Below are 19,022 nucleotides of genomic sequence, written 5' to 3'. Positions count from 1 at the left end.
CAAGATATTAAAACAACCAAAGTGTCCAGTGATGGATGAATGGGTAAAGAAAATGTGACTACATTTTCCAGCTCACATTTTCCAGCCATTAAAAAAGAAGGAAATACTTGGGGCGCCTAGGTGGCTCAGTCAGTTAAGCGTCCAACTGTGGCTCCGGTCACCATCTTGCAGTTTGTGGGTTCGGCCCCGAGTTGGGCTCTGTGCTGACAGCTCCTGGAGCCTGGAGCCTGCTTTGGATTCTGTGTCTCCCTCTCTCTCTGCCTCTCCCCTGCTCACACTCTGTGTGTCTCTCTCTCTCAAAAATAAACTTTTAAGAAAAAAAAAAAAAAGGAAATCTTACCTCTAGCAACAACATGCATGGACCTTGAGGGCATCATGCTAAGTGAAATAAGTCAGACAGAGAAAGACAAGTATTGTATGATCTCACCTACACGTGGAATCTAAAAAAGTCAAACTCATAGAAACAGGCAGTAGAATGGTGGTTTCCAGGGATTAGGGGGGAAATGGAGAGATATTGGTCAAAGGGTACAAATTTCCAGCTACAAGATGAATACAGTCTGAGGATCTAATGTACAGCATGGTGAGTATAGTTGACAATTTTGTATTGTATACTTGAGAGTTGTTAAGAGAGTTTTATATGTTGTCACCACACACACACACACACACACACACACACACACACTACTAATTATGTGAGGGGATGGAAATATCCACTGATCTTATTGTGGCAATCATTTGCAACATATACGTGTATCTAACCATCATGTTGCACACCTTAAACTTACATATGTTATAGGTCAATAATATCTCAATAAAGCTAGCAGTGGGGGGGGGGGAGAGAAAAAAAACTATATGGTTTTGTTATCCTTTAAGGCAGATGTAGCTATGTTGCTCATAATTTCTTAAGCACACGACACTTTTCTGCCTTCATAACTTTGTCAGATGAAAAGGAAAAACTTTCCTGGGCGAAAGAATGGAAAAGCTCAGAAAGAGAGTGGGAGAAGGAGACAGAATCTCAAGAATATGTCTTTGTGGAGCAGAAAGGGACCTCCTAAAACGGAACTGACGTTTGTAGTGGCTTGTGTCCACTATGCTCTGAACCCATTCCTAAATACTGGTGCTTGTCTAGTTGTTAGCCCCGAATCAACAAATACTTTTGGAACACCTTCTATTTATCAGACACTGTTGTAGGAGCTTGGGAAATAAAAGTGAAGTATACAATGTCCCTGCTCTCATGGAGCCTAGGTTCTAATGGGGGAAAAAAGGTACCAAAAAATAAAAAATAAAAATGAACAAGAACCACTAGAGAGAGATTGGGGAAGGGAGGGATATTTTAGATTGTGTGGTCAAGGAAGTCATCTCTGAAGATGTAATATTTGAGCTGAAAACTAATGATGAAAAAAGAGTTATCCGTATGGAAATCTGAAACCTTGATTTCCTCTCATGATTACAAGATAGCTGCCATAGCTTCAAGAATCATATCCTCACATAATTCCCAAAGCAGGTGTGGGGGTTTATCCTTGCAAGAGTTTCCTTTAATCAGAATGAAAAATAAGCCCCAGCACACCTCCCTTCAGGTCTTACTGGCCACAACTAGGTCATATATCTACTCTCCAGCCAGTCACTGGCAAAAGAGATTGGGGCTTCAGTGACTGGTTGGGAGCAAGAAGGCTGGGGCCAGGGAGGGGTGTCCTTCCCTCAGAATGTGCCACCCCAAACCTAAACCAGACCGGCCTCCTGTCCTCAAAGAACAAGAGTGGGGCAGCTACCACAGGACCAAGCTTGAGATATTTCATTTATGCGGGATATTTTGAATGCCTGAGCATGTGCAGGCACTGTGCTAATGTTAAGGATGAAAAGGAGACCTAGGCACTACTTTTACCATCTCGCTCTACCGCTCACATTCAGGGAGGGGGAACTCCCTCCTCCCTCCTTTTCACTATCTCAAAGGTACAGTTCATGGCCACTACCACCCTGAAGCCCGCCACTTTTCTCTCATCTCTTTAGCTCTGAATGACTTCATCTTCCCAAGTCACAGCTGACATTTATTCACTTTACAAATATTCATTGAACAGGTGGGCCACATGGATATGATTTTGCCAAAAAGACAATGTCCATGACCTCACAGAATTTCTATGTCAGTGCCACAGAAAGAGAGTTAAATTATAAGAAAGAGTTACAAGAGGTGAAGCATGGGTGCTATCAGAGCACCAAGAAGGAAGAAGCACCTCCACTCATCCAAAGGTGGGGTGAGGGAAGGTGGTAAGAGACGACATATTTTGTTGAAAATGTCATTTAAGTCAATAATTAAAGGATGGACAGAATGTAGAGAAATGAGCGGAGGTCAGGAGTCGGGGAGAGAGAAAGGAAGGCAGCCCACATAGAAAAATTAGCATGTGCAAAGGGCCAGAGATGGGGAGAGTGAGTTGGAGGGTAAAAAAGGAGGAAAAGTTCAGTGTTGCTGGAGGGAAGAGTTGGGGTGGGGAATAACTAGGAAGAGATGAGTCTACAAAGATAGATGGAGGCAAGGTCAGCACGAGTAGTAAACCCTTGGACTTTATCCGGAGTGAATGTAATGAAGAGATGGACACGTTTAGGTTTGCATTTTAGAAAAAGCATTCTTATTGCTTTGCTCCAAACCCTTCCCCATACTTCAGCCCCACTACAAACAGGATGACCAACAAGACACAGTGGCAATAGGCTGGACCAGAGTGGTGGTCAAGGAGTGGGGAGTGACTGAGGAGGTCCAGCGTTGAGTGAATGACAGGGCTCTAACCCACAAAGGGAAGGGAGGAGTCAAGGATGACTTCAGGCAATACCCGGACAGGTGGCAGTCTCCTTCACTGGATCCTTCATTTTTGTACAAGTTGTGTTTCAGCTGTCTTCCCCAGGGCACTGAACACAGTATGTTCATTAATTGAACTTTTTTATGACTTTTCTCCTCCCTCCCCCACCTTCATATTGAAGCCACTCCCTACTTATCTTGGATCACACTTTTCTCAGACCTATTTCAGTCCTCTCCTTTGGGTCCACACCCACACGAACCACGTAAAGAACATGGTTTATGTCTTCAGGTTTTCACCACTTTGTCCTTTGAGCAAAGCCTGTATTCTTTGAGCCCCTGCGATGAGCCAGACACCGAAATACAAAGTGATTTCATGGGTCATCACTAATACGGTTTTCCAGCCAATACAAATCTAAGCCATCCAATCAAACATTTAATGATGTCAGTGATCAATGAATTGCAATTAGTAATTGACGTGAACCCAACTTATTTTCTTACATTTGTCCTTTATTCATTAAAAAAAAAAAAAAGAAAAAAAAACCCTCCTCATTCCCTTACATGTAAAGATTAATCTTAAGGCACCTGGGTGGCTCAGTCGGTTAAGTATGGGACTCTTGATTTCCTTCCGCTCTCAGGTCATGACCTCATGGTTGGTGAGATGGAGCCCAACCTCAGGGTCTCCAAGGTAACAGCGGGGGAGCCTGCTTAGGATTCTCTCCCTACCTCTTTCTCTGCGCCTCCCCCAGTCGGCCGTGGGCACTTGCTCTCTCAAAAAGTATTTTAAAAAATAAACATAAAATAAAATAAATAAATAAACTTATGGGACAGCAGGATGGCACACGAACCAGGGTCAGTTCTGCGTGTTCTCCACGCGGTCTCTTAGGTGCATTTTTTTATAACATGCAATTTCACTACTTGAGGTTACCCGGTACTAATTTTATAATACTGCATAGCTGCATGATGGGGCTCGGTAAATACTGTATCTCTAAGTTTTAAGTAGTACCATGCCTGGATGAAGCATCAAAGTGAGAATGGTGAACTTAAAGGGCCTTTAAAACATCTTGAAGCAATAACAAGCCATACACTGAAGCAGGGCGTTTTTAAACATTACACAGGACTAAAACAATTGAACCAATTTGTCCTTTGTTCTTTTTATTGCATTCTTTATTACATTAATACTGTTTAAAAGAAATTCAAAACGCATTAAACTCGGGGACTAAGCTGCACCAAGTTCTCCCAGGGGCCTGGCTAGGACAGAAAGCAGCGTTTCCGCCGCCGCGCACCAAGCTCGCTCGCACTGGGTCCCAGGGAAGCTACGTGAAATAAAAGGTCGCCGGGCCGAGCCCTCGGCTGGCCCCGAGTTCTCCGGGCGGGAGGATCCGGACCGGAGTTTGCCAAGTTTTCAGGCAGGCCTGGCTGAGCAAATACCGCTGCTACCGGTTGCCTTTTCGCTCCAGTGGCAGGCCCGGCCCGTGGGAAGTTTGCCTCAGGGGTCTCCGGGCCTTCAAAGAAGTCCTAGGGGGCGGGGGATGCCACCCGGGCCGCCCCTCTCCGGGGCGGGCGACGAGGGGACCAGGCAACCCGGATACAAAGAAAGAGCGCTCTAACAGTGTGTCGAATGACCTTGGAAACTCGGGACCATGTTAGGGTTTAAGTCATCCCCACTGCCCTCCCCTTCCCCGCCGCTCTTCGGCCCCGAATCCGCCCAGACCCCCTCCCCCCCACCCCCGCGCTCCTTCACCACCGGTGTCTTTTTCTGCTTTTTCTTTAAGAGAGTTGCACGCACTCGACCCAGGAGGGGCCGCGCTGGCCGTGGGGCCCAGCCCTTCCCGCCGCGCCCGGGGCCGCCCTTCCCGCCGGAGCCGGCTGATTGATGGCCCGGCCACCCGGGTTCCCCGCCTCGGCTGGCCCGCGCGCCCGGCTGTGTGTTTTGGAAGCGGCGCAGCGGGCTGCAGCCCGGTGACGCCCGGAGCGGGCAGCGCCGCCCTTCCTTCCCCCCGGGCTGGGGCGGCGGCGAGGCGGCGGGTCCCCGGCGGGCGGGGAACCGAGGGCGCAGGGCGCAGGGAGGGGGCGCGGGCGGGGACTCCGGGGCGGGGGCGGGGGCGCGGGGCCGGGCCGGGCGGGGGGCGGGGAGCGGGGGGACAGAGGGCGGAGGCTCCGGGGCGGGGGCCGCGCCGCTCACGCCCAGCCCCTCGGCCGCGCCGCGCCTCGCCGGACAGGTTGGGCCGGCGGGGCGGCGCCCGGCTCGGGGGAATAATGAGTGTCTGTCAGGCCGTCCCCGGGTGACTGGGCGGGGCGGGGCGGAGGCGGCGCGGGAGGCGGGGGTGGCGGGGGAAGGGCGCAGGGCGGGGTGCGTGTTTGCGCGAGTGACTCGGCCGACCCCTCCGGCGGCTGCCTCCACCCAAGTGGGTGGGGACCCGCCCAGCCCGGGCGGCCGCGGCGGCTCCCTCTCCCCTCCCTGACCCTCCCACCCCGGGTCCCAGCCTCTACTTACCCCGCCAGCCCCGGGAGGCTCGCAGAGCGAGCGGCGCCGGCGTCATGTGACTGCCCGGAGTTGGTGCCAGGAGCCAGAGGGGAGCCAGGAGCGGAGCCGCGCGGAGCCGGGGCCCGAGCCGGAGCGCAGCGCGAGCGCCTGCCGCACGCGCGCCCGTCCCCGTCCCCGTCCCTGTGCCCTGCGGCCGCCACCGCCACAGCCGCCCGGGCTGGCGCGCTGACATTACTGCATTCGCGGGGCTCAAGGCAGATCGGATTCGGGCCTTTATTTCTCGTCTGCAGCGCTCAGCACCGCGCCTCGAAAAGTAAGTCCCCTCTCCCTCACCTTTCCTCGCCCCGACTCCTGCTGTCGCCCGTTTGGGTTCGTCCGGTCTCGTTTTTTCCCTGGATGGGGGGGGGGGGGTGCCCGCAGTGAATGGGCTGGGGGGTGCAGCGCGGGGGTGGGGGCGCCTGTGGGCTTGGGAAAGTGCAACAGCTCCTCGAAGCCGGGGGTGGGGACGGAGGGAGAGGCGAGGGGAGGGGAGGGGGGACCCCGGGTTCAGCGGTTTAAAGTGTGGGATTCGAGGGAGCCACCGTGCGGATCCCGCGGTGTGGGGGACCGAGACCCGCGGCGCCCGCCGCGGCCCCGGCGAGGGCGCGGGCGGGGGCTCACCTGTGTGGTCCCCCGGCTGCCGCCCGCCCGCCCGCTCGCGATTCCCTCCAAAGCCTCAGAAATCTCAGTGCTCTCCGCGTGTGGCAACGTTGTTTGGAGAAAGGTAGCGCGGAGGCCGCGCACTCCTGCTCCTCCCCCTCCGGGTCCCCCACCCCCCGCTCCCATGCCCTCCCCACCCCGCCCCCCGCCGCCCCCCTCTTCGGACGGGGCGCGCGACCGCTCGCCCGCCGGAGCAAAACTTGGAGCAGCCTCCCGGGGCCTCTGGGAAGAAACTTGGGGCCATTGGGACTGAAGGCAGCATCCCATTCTCGATCCTGGAGCCCAAGAGCTGCCAGGGCGTCTGGATCCTCGGGGGCAGGAGAAAAGAGCTGGCCGGGTTTGGAGAGTCCTCCTCGGGGGCACAGAGAGAACCTGCCGCAGTGCCTGGAGCAAGGATTGCAGCGAGGCTGGAGGCGGAGAGCGCCTTAGGCAACTGCCTGCAGCGTTAGGGACTCAAGCCGTGTGGGGACAGAGACCGATCCCTGGACCTGGACCCTTGGGATTTACTTAACATTTCAGAGTGGCTTTCTTGGAGATGGCAGATAATACTTGGAATTGCCATAGCTTCTTTGGCAGATATCAGGGAGAATCTTCTGCTTTAAATCTTACAGCAATACACAGTAATAATAGATGGAGAACATGTAAACTGGACTTATTTTTAATAAGTCAGGTTAAACGGAAATTGGAAATTGCACACCTTCTTGGATTTCACTAAAATAAACATTTTATACTGGATTTTTTACTAGCTCAGAATGTATTTTTTCACTAGCATCACCTAAGATACTTTAAATATATTGATTAAATTCTCACGAGAGTCTGGTATTTGGGGAGAAGTGTATTAATGGTATTCTGATTTCATTTACATTTAGTATCTAATTATTAGGCAAAATCTAGTAGGGGAACAGGGCAGTTGTTCATTATAGGTTTTTCCACTGGACACTTTTGTACCTTTTTTTTTTTTTTTTTAGTGTTTTCTGTATGAATTTGAGCAGCATTTTTATAAGAAATCCATCTGGATGATAATCCACCTAACCGGAGGGAAGACTTGCTTTTAGAGAACAAAACAATCTGATAACGTTAACATCTCCAAAATTTGGCAAATTACTGTTTTTTTAAAGAGAGAGTGGACAAATGAGTTTCTCCTGGCTTGAATCATGGAGTATGTTAGTTGACCTGAGCCTGTTAACAGAAATCTGAAATGAGATGTTTGATTAAACTCCCTAGAGAAACTGATATCTCAATTTCTACAGTCAGTGGGGTCTGCAGCAGAAGTATTAGAAGAAAACAGCCTAATGTACTATTGTAGGTTCAGTAAAGATAGACTTTAAGGAACAGTTGGCTTTCATGAAGGAGAATGCAAGTGTAAAAATCTTAGTGTGAATAACAAAGCAAAGTAGCTGCTAAGACCACAAAATCTTGTCAGATATAAAACATGCTATTGTTTTTTCACTGCAAAGTTTCTAAATTAAAACCCAATCTTCTGGTTGCTATGGGCACAGTGATGCCTTTTTTTTTTTCTTCCTTTTTTTTACCTGTAGTTTTGTCTACACACAGATTCTTAAATCTCTGATAATGGAAACCTGAGTTGAACAGCCCTGGCTAAGTAACAGAATAGACATAATAATGGGGACAAGACTATAAATGGATTTTACTACCTTAAATATACGTAAAGGAAAGTAGACATTTTAGGATATCTTATAAAAATCAATACTCTGTTGTACAGATTGTGTAACACTTTTGGGTTAAATGAAATGTCAGGAGCAGAATCATATTCTCAAAAGGTGAATTTCTTTCAGTGTGTGTACATGGAGAACAGATGTGCAGCTGTGTGCAGATAGGTTTCTAACTATGCAGTTGAAAAAGATGGTAAAATTTTGGGGTGATTTTAGATATCCCACTGTGTCTAGGAATTTAGTTCCGTAGCTAAGGGACACTTAAAACTGGTTCAATTTTCAGTTATGTGGGATAACCCAGTTGTCATCTGAATTCTTAATAGTGCTCTCTTCATTTTCCTCATGATGCTGAGACTGAACAGTAATCATTACCCCAACCCAGAATTTGATCATGGCTAGGGACCAGCCATTGGAATGGGGGAGAAAGAGACAAAAGAAATTGGAAGGGAGGCTGGTGTTAATTAGGAAGGTCTCTGCTGCCTGAATATGATAAAATCACATGTTCACTTATGATGTTTACTATATGTGGAAGCTCCTATTTGTAAATAGGGCAGGTCCCCTGTATAAAGCTGGTGTTATTATTCACACCCATAGAACAAACACCTCCACCCCCCTGTTGTTGTCTTAAAAAACTCCAGCTGCTCATGAATATAGGGTCAGGGAGGGCCGGCTAAATGTTTCTCTGTGCTTGCTCTCCAGTACAGCCAGCAGAGCTGTTTCCTGTTCTTTGTTTCAAGGCTGGGGTTTGCGTCATACATTCCAAGTGGCATATGTGTGCTCTTTCCTGTTTCAGGCTGTTTTCTGGTAGATCAGTAGCCCAGACCAGGCCGTGGTCCCTGCCCCTAAACTCCCGATCCCCACCCAGGGAGTTATCATGTCTCTACACACTTATGATTGCTTAAGATCCCTGTGTTATGTCATAATGAGGAGTCAGTTAACCTTTTTACATATACCCTTTGCTCCAGTGTGTTTCTATGAGTGAATAAATACTTGTACCTTTTTACATTTCTCATGGCCAGATTGCGATTTGGAGACGTTTGTGTACAGATCCGCCAGAAATCTGAAGGAGGTTGCATTTGTTTTTCATTTCTTGTTTTGAGGTGGGAGGCTGTTTGTTTGGAGATGGGCATTTTGCCCTGAAGCTGTCAATTTTGGAGGGGGAATTACCACCTAAGAGTTTAGACGACCTAGCTGTTCTCTGAAGGATGTGGCCCACCCTTGTTCGCAAGGGAACACTGGAGCTCTAGGCAGAGGAGGCTTCACTGGATGGAGAGTCCAAGCTGTCTTGGCAGACTAGGCTTTTAGAAAAAGTGTTGAAACAAAACATAAGATATATTGAGAAAGTCCCAGGATCATTTCTTTTAAAGACAAAGCTATAAGTGCTAGGATAATTTTCCTAAGGACAAAGATGTATTCTACATCTGATCTCCGGCCTGTTTGAAGAATAAAAAGCCCAGAGAAAGGGAGAACTGGAAATGAGAAATTCATTTTAATGATAATTTGGAAAAGTTTAATCTTATATTTTGAAAACAGAAGGAAAACACTCTTGTTTTTACTGTTTTACAATGCCAACTTTCTCATAATCCCACTTTTTTTTTTTTTTTTTTTGTATATTCTGTCAGTTGCGGGAGAACACATTTCTGGGTTAACTCTTCAAAACCTACTAAATTTTTCTGTGGGTTCTTCAGAAACTAAGTTTTAAAGAAGTAGTTGGATAAGAAAACTAACCTGCAGGTTTCTTTTTAAACTTACTTTTGGGTTTTCTTATAACATCTAAAGGAATTATCTACAATGTTCTCTAATGGAATTAATTCAGAATTGCTAAGGCAGCAAATCAGACCCTATCCTCCCCAAAATTGATGTTAATAGTACTTTGGTTTTTAACTTCACATGCCACTGCATTCTTTCTTCATGTATGAAGGGAAATATATAATATGATGTTAGGAAAGCTACTAGAATCAAATAGAAGGCTACTGATGACCTTCCTTGAAAAAAGATGGGAGTTTTGGAAGCTTTCAATAAGATTTTTCTTTCTCTTTTGGGAGAAGCGAACTTGAAATATTAAGTTGACTTGTAGCATAAGAAGCCTTTAAACCAAAATTTGTAAGTAACCCAAATTGAAGCAACTTTTTCAATTTTAGTTCCAAAGCTGTTAACAATGCAACTAGATTTAAGCAGACAATTTTTATTTGGCTTATTCCAGCTTCATTCTTGCCTCCCCATTTTGGGGAAAAAAGGGAGGAGTTTGGCTAATAGACATGATTAGGGTCTAATGTATTTTATCAGGAAAAAAAGAAAAAACTTTGCAAGCTTTTAAGTACTAAGCTGAACAATTTGGAAAAATTATACCAGTTGATAGTTACTGTAATTACAAAAAGGAAAAATGGGAATAATCATTTCATTTCTTGACCATGCAAATCATTATTCCTAATTTAATTCAATTTTATTTCCATCTCCCCTTTAGATGCTTGCCTTCTTAATATTTCCAAGTCAATATTTTTGCTGTAAAGAACAGCTTTCTTAGGTCGTACTTCTTACTCTGTTTTTTCACACCAGTTGTGTTTAAGAAAAAATAAATCTAAGCATCCTTTTCCTTGAAATACTAGGAATTACATTATTCTGGAAATTGGGTTTCTTTCTGAAGTGCTTCATATTTACTGGTTCTAGGTTTCAAAAAAAAAAAAAAAAATCCCTAGAGGCATAACACCATTGATATCTGGTTTGCTAATGTGTAATGTTCTGGTCGAAATTCGTCTTAGAGTGAAGTGCAGGAGGATTGTGGTGCTTTTTAGCATTCTCATTTTCAAGCCTGATCTGTCCCTTTCTTAGACCCCAGTTCTCATCTGAAGCGGTAATGCCAGAGCTCGAGACAGGAAACCAGACAGCAGTCTGCCCTGATAAGGGAGAGCATTGTCTAAAGGAGGTAGCTTTGCCCCCCGCCCCCCCAACTCTCCTTCCTTGAAATTTGGTAGTAATGAAAAAGAGACACTATGCTATAGACACAGTTCTGCACCCTAACTGGGACTGTTTTCTCCCAAAGCAAAAGTATCCTTTTAATTGGATCTATGCTTTTTCTGGAATGTTACCTACCAGTTCAGTGGAACATTAAAAAAAAAATATATTAGGATCCGTATATTTTGTATCCCTTGGTCAGGGTGTTCAATAGTAAAGTTCATTTTCTAGCAAAACAGGTTCCTGGAGCTTTTTGAAACTCCTTCTATTGTGCTGGCAGGCTGAATACATTATCATTTCCTCCATCTAATTATTAAGGGGAGCTGGAGACCGAATGTGGCAAGTTAAGTGGCCCTTCAGCCCATGCATTCCGAACAAACCTGGGTCTAACTCTTACCCTGAATTTTAGGAAGGGGGTGCTTTCCAAGGTAGCCCCCTGACCCAGAGGACTCTCAAGAGAGCCCAGCTTAGCCTGGGACATGCTTAAGGGGGTTACCAATCTCTGGAAGGCCTGGGGATCTCCAGGGATGGCCTGGGGCTAGTCTCAATCCAGATCAGTGGAGTTTGGCCAAATCTAGACATAAGAGATCAAGTGGACACTGAGGGCAGTGCATTCTACCCTGGAGAGCGACCTGTGAATGAACTGTGGGTTTTTTCTCCTTTGGCCTGTACACCTTCTGTCTACTACTAACCTCTGTGCTTCGGTCTAATCACTGAAATCCACTCCTTCAGCTCTTCTTGTGCTTTATATCCTGCTACCTTCCAAAGCTTTGCACCCTAAAACTACTTTCCTTACCAACTTCAAGTTCCTATTCTGCTCCTTTCTCCAAACAAGGAAGTTTTTCCTCTCCCGAGCCTCCCAAACTTTTCACGCTAACTTTGCGTTTTAGGTTTTAGAAGATGATCTTCAGGCTAGCTAGCTTCACTGGCCCCTGGCAAGTTTCACTAGTATGGCACCTGGTACACAATCGTTGCAAGGCCCTTGCCCTTTTTTTTATCCTCACGTGTAAGAAGGGTAGTTTGACATCCATTCATTTATTCATCTCATAAGTATTTATTGAGCACGTACTCATTAGGGCTAATCTCAAATTATGTGCAGTCATTATTATTAGTTATGCCACAGGATGGAGTAAGTCCCGAGTGATCTAACCTGAAAAGGCATTTTGAAATCTTAATTACCCTCTGGAACCTCCCCACAGCACTGCCTAACCTGGGCCAGCAGGCACTGCACACATCCCATACCCTCTGTTACCCGGGGAGTGACCCCAGTGTGAGAAGACTGCTTAAAAAAGCCCTTCCCATGGCCCAGACTCTGAAGCAGAGCAGAAAGCCCCCTGGGTCTGCAGGCAGATGCGTTTCTGGTCTTGGCTACAGCTCCAACCAGCTCTGCAAATTTGGGCGAGTCATTTCACCCCTGTTCCTTCATTTCCTCATTCCTAAAATGGGGGTGAGGGCCTGACCCTTCCGCCTTTGTACAGCTATTATGATGGTTTCCGTATTTACTTGGGTAAAGCTGCCAGTTTTTTTCCGAGCAGTTTTATGGACCAATTGCAGGTGCACTGGCTAGGAAGAATAATAGCCTAGTTTGGGGCCTTCAGAATGAGTCTTTTGATCTTGTGTCCAAACGTGCACACTAAGACACTGGGTCAGCAGCAGGGGCCGGTTGAGAGGAGTTGAGTCGCCACTACTATTAACTACTGGGTCCCTGCATTCCACATCCCCTGTGGACAGATGTGTTCGAAGGAATCGCTAGCCCATGATCGCTGTTTGTGGTGTAATGTTGTCCTCTGCCTGGGGAGGGAGCAGAGTAGAGTGCCAAGTTCACCAGTTTTGAAGTCAGACTGTTTAGGGTTCAAATCCTGGCTGTACAACTTAGCAGCTGTATGACCACGGGCAGATTGTTCCATTTTTCTCAGAAGTAATGGGCAAATAGTACGCACCCACCTGATAGGCACTCAGTGACACAGTCCATGTAAAGAACAGCACCTGGAGATTCAGTCATGAACATGGTGATCATCCTGTGATGGCAGGAAACCTGTGACATCACCTAGCCCCTTGCTTTCCTTGGTCAATAGAAGTATCCTTAAAAAACCTACAAACTCTCTCTCCCTCCCCCTCCCTCCTCACGCAATATTGCCTCTTCCCTCCCTCTTTTTTTTTTTTCCTCTTTCTTTTTCTTCCCCCCTCTTCTATTCTAGGTTTTAAAACAGAGGATGAGAGACCGTGACACTCGATTTGTTTAGAAGATCTCCCTGGGTAGGTAATACAAAATAATTGGAGGATGATACTAATAAGGTCTCTAGAGGACCCCTAACAGTCAAGTCAAGGGTAGGAGCCGTAACATTTTCTAAGAAAGTTTGGTTTAACAAGTTTCCTTTCAGGTTAGGCCCTCTAACCCCTGTTACTTATGTAGGGGGAAATTTCAAGTGTTCTCAAGGGCAAGAGGAAAAGCAAAAGCCGTGGAGGTCCTACTACGGGCTGAGTGCTCTTAGAGCCATTCCTCAGGCCTGCCAGAAAACTAGTGAGCAAGCCTCACCTCCTCTGAGGACTTGGGAGGGGGGCGCCCATTGGCCACTAAGGAAGTGTAAGGCACTCCTGTCCTTCAGGTGCTCCCAATCCAGGGGGTGGTCCGAGACAAACCGTTTAAAAGACCCGCCCATCTAGGTAAGAAGGGGTGGCCTCAGATCAGCCGGGGCGCAGTCAGCCTGCTGCACTGCGTGGGGAGGGCCTTGAGCTGGTCTTTGAAGAATTAGGAGGATTTAGATAAGCCGGAAGGGGACGGGGCATTCCACACCGGTTGCCCAGCATCAGGGCCAAAAATGAACAAAGGCACGGGGGTGGGGGGAACGGGGTCGCCAGCGTGAGGGGCGCTTTGAGCAGGGGGGGAGGGGGGGCAGCCGGTTAGAAAGGGGGTGCGGAGCATGGGCGCCTGGACCCACTCTGCACGCCCTGGGGGTCCCTTTGGAGGAAGGTTTGTGAGCTTGGGTGAGAAGAGGGCTTTGAGAACTGTCAGTAGCAAGTAGCAATACCAGGACGAATTGGAGGGACCAAGGGACGCGGTGGGGAGACCAGTGGAGGGAAAATCCAGTGACACAGTCTTGAGGCACTGAGGGCCTGGCTCCCAGTGGCAGTAGTAGGGAATGGAAAGACAAGTTGGTGAGGAAGAAGACTTGAAAGATGACCTCTAGGTTTCCATGGTGAATGACCAGAAAATAACGCAAATGGGTTGGGGGGGGGGGGGCTGCAAGCAGCCTTTCTGAGGCAGGAGCAAGGAGAAGTAGGATTTGGGTTGGGGACATGTTGAATTAATTCTCTCACATAGCAGTGGTTCGAAATGCCTTCCTCTCTTCTCTTTTGTTTACTTTTGAAGCGTGAGGGCAGTATTAGCTCACGGTTTCACATCCAGAAGCTTGGTGGCTCTGAGAGGTAAAATTTTTAATGGAGGCTCCTCAGGAGCTGAGGGAATTACCACCACCCTGACAATTCTTTCTGGTTATTTTTAAGGTTCCAGCCATCCCTGCTCAGGCCGGAATTTCCAGGAACTGGCTGCTGACCGGAGCCAGTTGGCCCCTCCCAGCCTCCCACTGCCTCCCGGGTGGGGCCTCATGGGTGGAGGCTCCTTGGGGTAGAGTGGGGTGGGTGTCCAGTGATAGGGCACCAGTGGAGAGGCAGTGTGGCCTCACGCAGCCCGTCTGGGTTTGATTATATAACGCTTCACAGAAGAGACTTGTGAGGGCTGAGCCTAGCCTCGTAAGATACGTACACTGAAGGATTGATTATTACACATCATGGGCATTTTTCAGTAAACTAAAACACAGAATTGTCTGAGAGCATAAAGAAGGAAAACAGCTGTGTAACCTTAGTAGGCAGAATGATTTGCATTTGTGAGAAAATTTCTTTAAGAAAGGTGTGGAATGCTACTAACCAGGTAGCCTTGAACTTGAGAATTTACCTGAAGGATATGGGTTTGGGTTTCCCAGCTCCCACCCCTGCTTCGCCGGGCCTTGGTCTAGAAATGTGTAGGGATTTTTCTTGGTTGTTACCTTTGCACCTGTCCCTATTTACATGCAAAATCAATTGCTTCACTCGGTCTTTCCGAAGTACAGGGTGTGGACAGAATCTTATCTGAAGCCATGTCCTGTTTGGACAAGTCGAACTCGCCTTGGCAACGCTCCATAGGGTGGAGCAAATGGGTGGAGGCAGGAAAGTAAAATTGGGTGGCTTGTTAGCAGAGAGAGGAGAGAGGGCGGATTGTTTGCTCACTGGATCATTATATTTAATCTAGAACTAAATAATTAACTTCTTTCCCATTTACAAAACATTTTGATGCAGAATAGCTAAATCTAATTTGTGAGGGGCAAAGATTTAGAAACACTCCATGGAATTTTTTCCTTTCCAACCAACAATAGAACACAAAGGTAGGTGAAACTCAACCAGGAATATGAAAATGGGGTGGGAGGGGGGCAGTTCCAGGAAGGTGCCAGCATCTCGCTGTTCTGGAAGGAGCCTCCAACTTAAAAATGCTCTCTCACATCTGTTGCCTGGCCCCCTGTACTCCTGGCCAGGGCCACTGCCAATAAATATTTGACTCTTCCGGAACTATGGAAGAGTTTGGGTACAGAAGTGAAGAAAGAAGTGTTTCTTTTGAGAGGAACTTCAGCTGCAAGGATGCCTGCCTGCCCTTTTTCTTCTCCTGATCAAGAATTACACACACACACACACACACACACACACACACACACACAATTTTTGGGTTTTTTTTTCTCTTATCCCCTGCAGTTCCTTTGGGGAGTAAAGGGTGAGGGAAGGCGGTGCACTTCCTCTTTTACATCCAAACTCGGGAGAGTTAAGGTGCTTGCAGATGGTGTCTCGCTTTGGTCTCACTGTTTTTCTCCCTACACCTTGCTGAGGTCAGCCGGGAAACAAAGATTACTACAAACAAGCCGTGTAGGAAAATGCAGGGACCCTTTGAGGATCTGAGGAAAGAGATACGGAAAGTGCCCCAGAAGGGAGAATGTCAGAAGCAAATCTTGCTATATCACAAGAAACTTCGCTTCAGACACACACACACATTCTCTCTATGTCTCTGTCATGCTTCTAAGGAAGGGGCAATCACTTATAAGATTGTTTTTATAATAAAACTTGCTCTAGCTTCTAGACAAGCTACTTTCAAAGGAAGTTTGGTGACATCATAGCTACCTCTTACGTTAAGGGCTGTGTTTGTTTCTAAGCTCTGTCCCTCATTTGTACCCTCGTAAAGCAACTGTCGGGTAGGGGGGTGGTGGTGGACTGGATAGGACTGTGAGATGGAACTATATTGCTTCTGAAACTATGTAAATGGATTCACCAAAGCTTTTAAATACATAAATCACACATTCTTTCATTTTGGCAAAAATCTGGCCCTTATTTTGGCTTCTGAAAAGTCCAAAGTGTAAGTAGAGACAGTGAAGGGAAATCTTTTTCTTCCTTTTGGGAGAAGATTCAGTTGTATCAGCCCTTCCCAGCAAAATAAAACAGGGAAGATGACATTGTTCCAGTTATGGAAAATGATTTTGGCAAGTTAAATACAACTAAGATGGAAATGTACTAATGATTGGAAAATAGTTGTTAGAAAAAAACAGAACCACATTTGGGGCTCCTCATCTCTGGGATACCTACATAAAATGGTTACCAGAATTCCTGGGCCTGCTTAAAACCCACTAGGCTTAAAGACCCTGAGGTTGGCAAACTCATTTTACTTCCTTCGTCCTTGGCCTCTAATACCTGTTGTAGTGCGCCACCTACTGGTTCTACTTAAGACTGCGGTCAGTGTTGGTGAACTAGATTTCCTACTAGATTTGCGTTTTACTTACTTAGCCTTTTCTAAGGAGGGCTGTATCCCCGGTACATGAGGTGCCCATGTGTAACAAAAGCCACTAAGTTCTAATTCTTTCAGTGCATAAACTACTTCTCAGTTCTACGGAAGGCACCTTGGAGACATTGCAGTCATTCTTCCGATTCTAGACCAAAATCCAAAGACAAGGTCAATGCCAGTAGCAAAAGTGGTCTCTTCAGAGATAGGCACAGTAGTTACAAAGCGTAAGTTTTCCTGAAAATCAATAAACAGAAGCCCGATTTGTGTTAATGTGTTTGATTCTCTTCCTAAATTTGGTTTCTTTCTAGCTTAGCTTCCCTCTCTCGTTTCTATTAAAAGTTTTAATTATAGAAGTAATACATTTAAAAATTGGCACAGAGATGTGTGTGAAGTTGTCCCATCCCACCGCCCCTCCCAGGAAGGGCTGTCTTGTGAACAGTTCAGAGTGTTCCATTTTCTTTGTGTGTCCCTCACCTTCTCTTGTTCCATATCCTGTAGCTACCACTGAAAGTATAGTCAGTCATTTTAGAAACAACCAAATTGGGAGCAGAGTGCTAGTTAGACATGTAGATGGAACGGTGAGTGAGTTTCCTTCTGTTTGCAGTGATACTCGAATTCTGCACAGATTTTTATTGTCCAGCGATGGCTTGGTCAGTTAGAGATATTCTAATTCTCCCACTCATTTTTCATTTACTAGCTGAAATACTTCTATAATGAGAAATAGCTCTTGGCCGGCGATTGAGTTACTCTTGAGGTACAGTTCTGAACAAATAAGCATACCTTTACAATTATTTTTTAATTAGATAAACCAGTTTCATTAGGGCACATGCTTTCTGCGAGACTTTTTTCTCATGATTACAAGTCTCATGAAGCATTAATTTCCTTAAATTTAGATAAAAGGTAGAAATTGAAAATGCCAGTGATTTGTATAATGTCTTGAAATGATAAGAGATATAGTAGGCTAATGTGTCATTCACTTCTAAATGGATTTGGTCGTCACTGCTGTGGGCAGTAGGAAACGTCATTAAAGGCTTTATGAGCTAAATGGTGGCGTTAGAATTTGACCCAGAGTCCGTCTCCTGATGCCATTGTGTGCTGTTAGCTGGTAGTCAAGAGGGTAAGGTACCCTGAGGCGTGCACGTGCTGGGAAGCTATTGCAGTAGTACAGCTGGGAAGTGACAAGGTCTCATGTGACCTCAGGCAGGATGTAGGCAGCTACTCACTTTTGAACTAAATTCAGTGTGAGTTTTTTTAAGGGTGGAGGGGACGGATCTCTAAGGCTAGGTCTCTTAGCAAAGAGGCAAATACTTGGCATTGCTCCAGAAGTTGGAACCAACAGATTTAGTATCATGTATACAGCATGTGTATCCAAAACCTGTGTACGTATTTGTTGGTAGAAACTATTCACAGCACAAAGAGTTATGTTTTGCTTTAAATTTCATTTGATCTTCCTAAAACATTACAGGTAAAGGAGAGGTCATCTACATTTTAACATGGGAGAAGTGTTGTCCTATGGCAGGTCTAAGTCCTGTGGCAGGTCTCAGGCACATCTCCTGCTTGAATCTGGAGAACAGGGCTTTTTCACTGTGCACCTGAGAAGAAGAGTGCTTTTATTTAGAAGGATTCTCATCGAGATACCCTCTAGTAGAGTGGATGAATCCCTAAGAGTAAATTAAATTTAAAAGGCTTGGGGGAGGGGTGGCCAGCCAAGGGTCAGGGCTGCTGAATTACCTGACCTCATTGATGTAAGCAGGAGATCTCACATCCTTTGTTTCCACTGCGAGGCACTGGACAGCGATTCTTAGAACCCTATCCATCTCTGCAGCTGCGAGGCTGGGAACTGGTTAATAATAGATCCTAAGACACAAAAGGGGTTTTCATCCTTCATTATGAAATCATCCATTTTTCACTGGCTGTTGGGGTTTGTTTTTGCTGGCACACATAAGAGGGTATTAGCACCATTGATTTGAGCAGCCTGGTATCAAATTGTGTTCACAGATTATAATACATACTGTGATGCAGGAAAATAAAATTCGAAGTCAGAGCCTTATGTTGAGTTAACGATGAGACTCACGTGTTGTCATGAGACCCAGAACAGTGTTTCTTCAACAGAGCAAGGGAGCACTAAGAATGCACAGTATTACTTTTATAATTGTACGTGAAGGTTTCTTAGTATAACGCAGCGTGCATGGATATGACGCACTACAGGACCGCTGTCGTGGAAGTTGGGGTGGGAATGGGGAGTTTTAACACGGAAATACAGGACGTAACCTAGAACTAGAGACTTCTGCAGCTTTTTCAGGTAGAATGCAGTCCGGAACTTAATTCACTTTTCGACCCGAACCAAAGTGGTCCAATAAAGATCTTGCCTTTAACCAAAGCTCTGAACCCTTAAACCAAATTTGAATAGTAGGTGCCTGAAGCAGGTGTTCAAGATCTGGGTAGTAGCCAGGCAGTGATTCCAAAAGCTATGGAATGCAGTTGTATGTTGAGCAGACTGAATATCTTGTCTTGTGGGGAAGGGGTTGGCTTGATGTCGATTAGTGCCGAAGTGAACCAGTACAGAGCACAGGA

The 19,022-nt window shown here is 46.5% G+C and overlaps 1 protein-coding gene across 2 annotated transcripts in view; it reads left to right on the top strand.

The window, feature by feature from the left end:
- The first annotated feature begins 5,467 nt into the window (after positions 1 to 5,467).
- KLF3 (Kruppel like factor 3) overlaps positions 5,468 to 19,022 on the top strand; it is a 34,766-nt gene continuing 21,211 nt past the window's right edge. Inside the window, exon 1 of one of the 2 annotated variants that reach the window (XM_045474274.1) lies at positions 5,468 to 5,583. The gene's annotated coding sequence lies outside the window, so the exon portion shown is untranslated. Of the gene's footprint in view, positions 5,584 to 14,845; positions 15,013 to 19,022 lie in introns of those variants that run through there. The other variant, XM_045474275.1, reaches the window with a different exon arrangement.

The sequence above is a fragment of the Leopardus geoffroyi genome, chromosome B1 (genome assembly GCF_018350155.1).
Source record: "Leopardus geoffroyi isolate Oge1 chromosome B1, O.geoffroyi_Oge1_pat1.0, whole genome shotgun sequence".
Classification (NCBI taxonomy): Eukaryota; Metazoa; Chordata; class Mammalia; order Carnivora; family Felidae; genus Leopardus; species Leopardus geoffroyi.
Note: the sequence above shows the minus strand (reverse complement) of the source record. Positions and strands in the feature narration are given on the sequence as shown.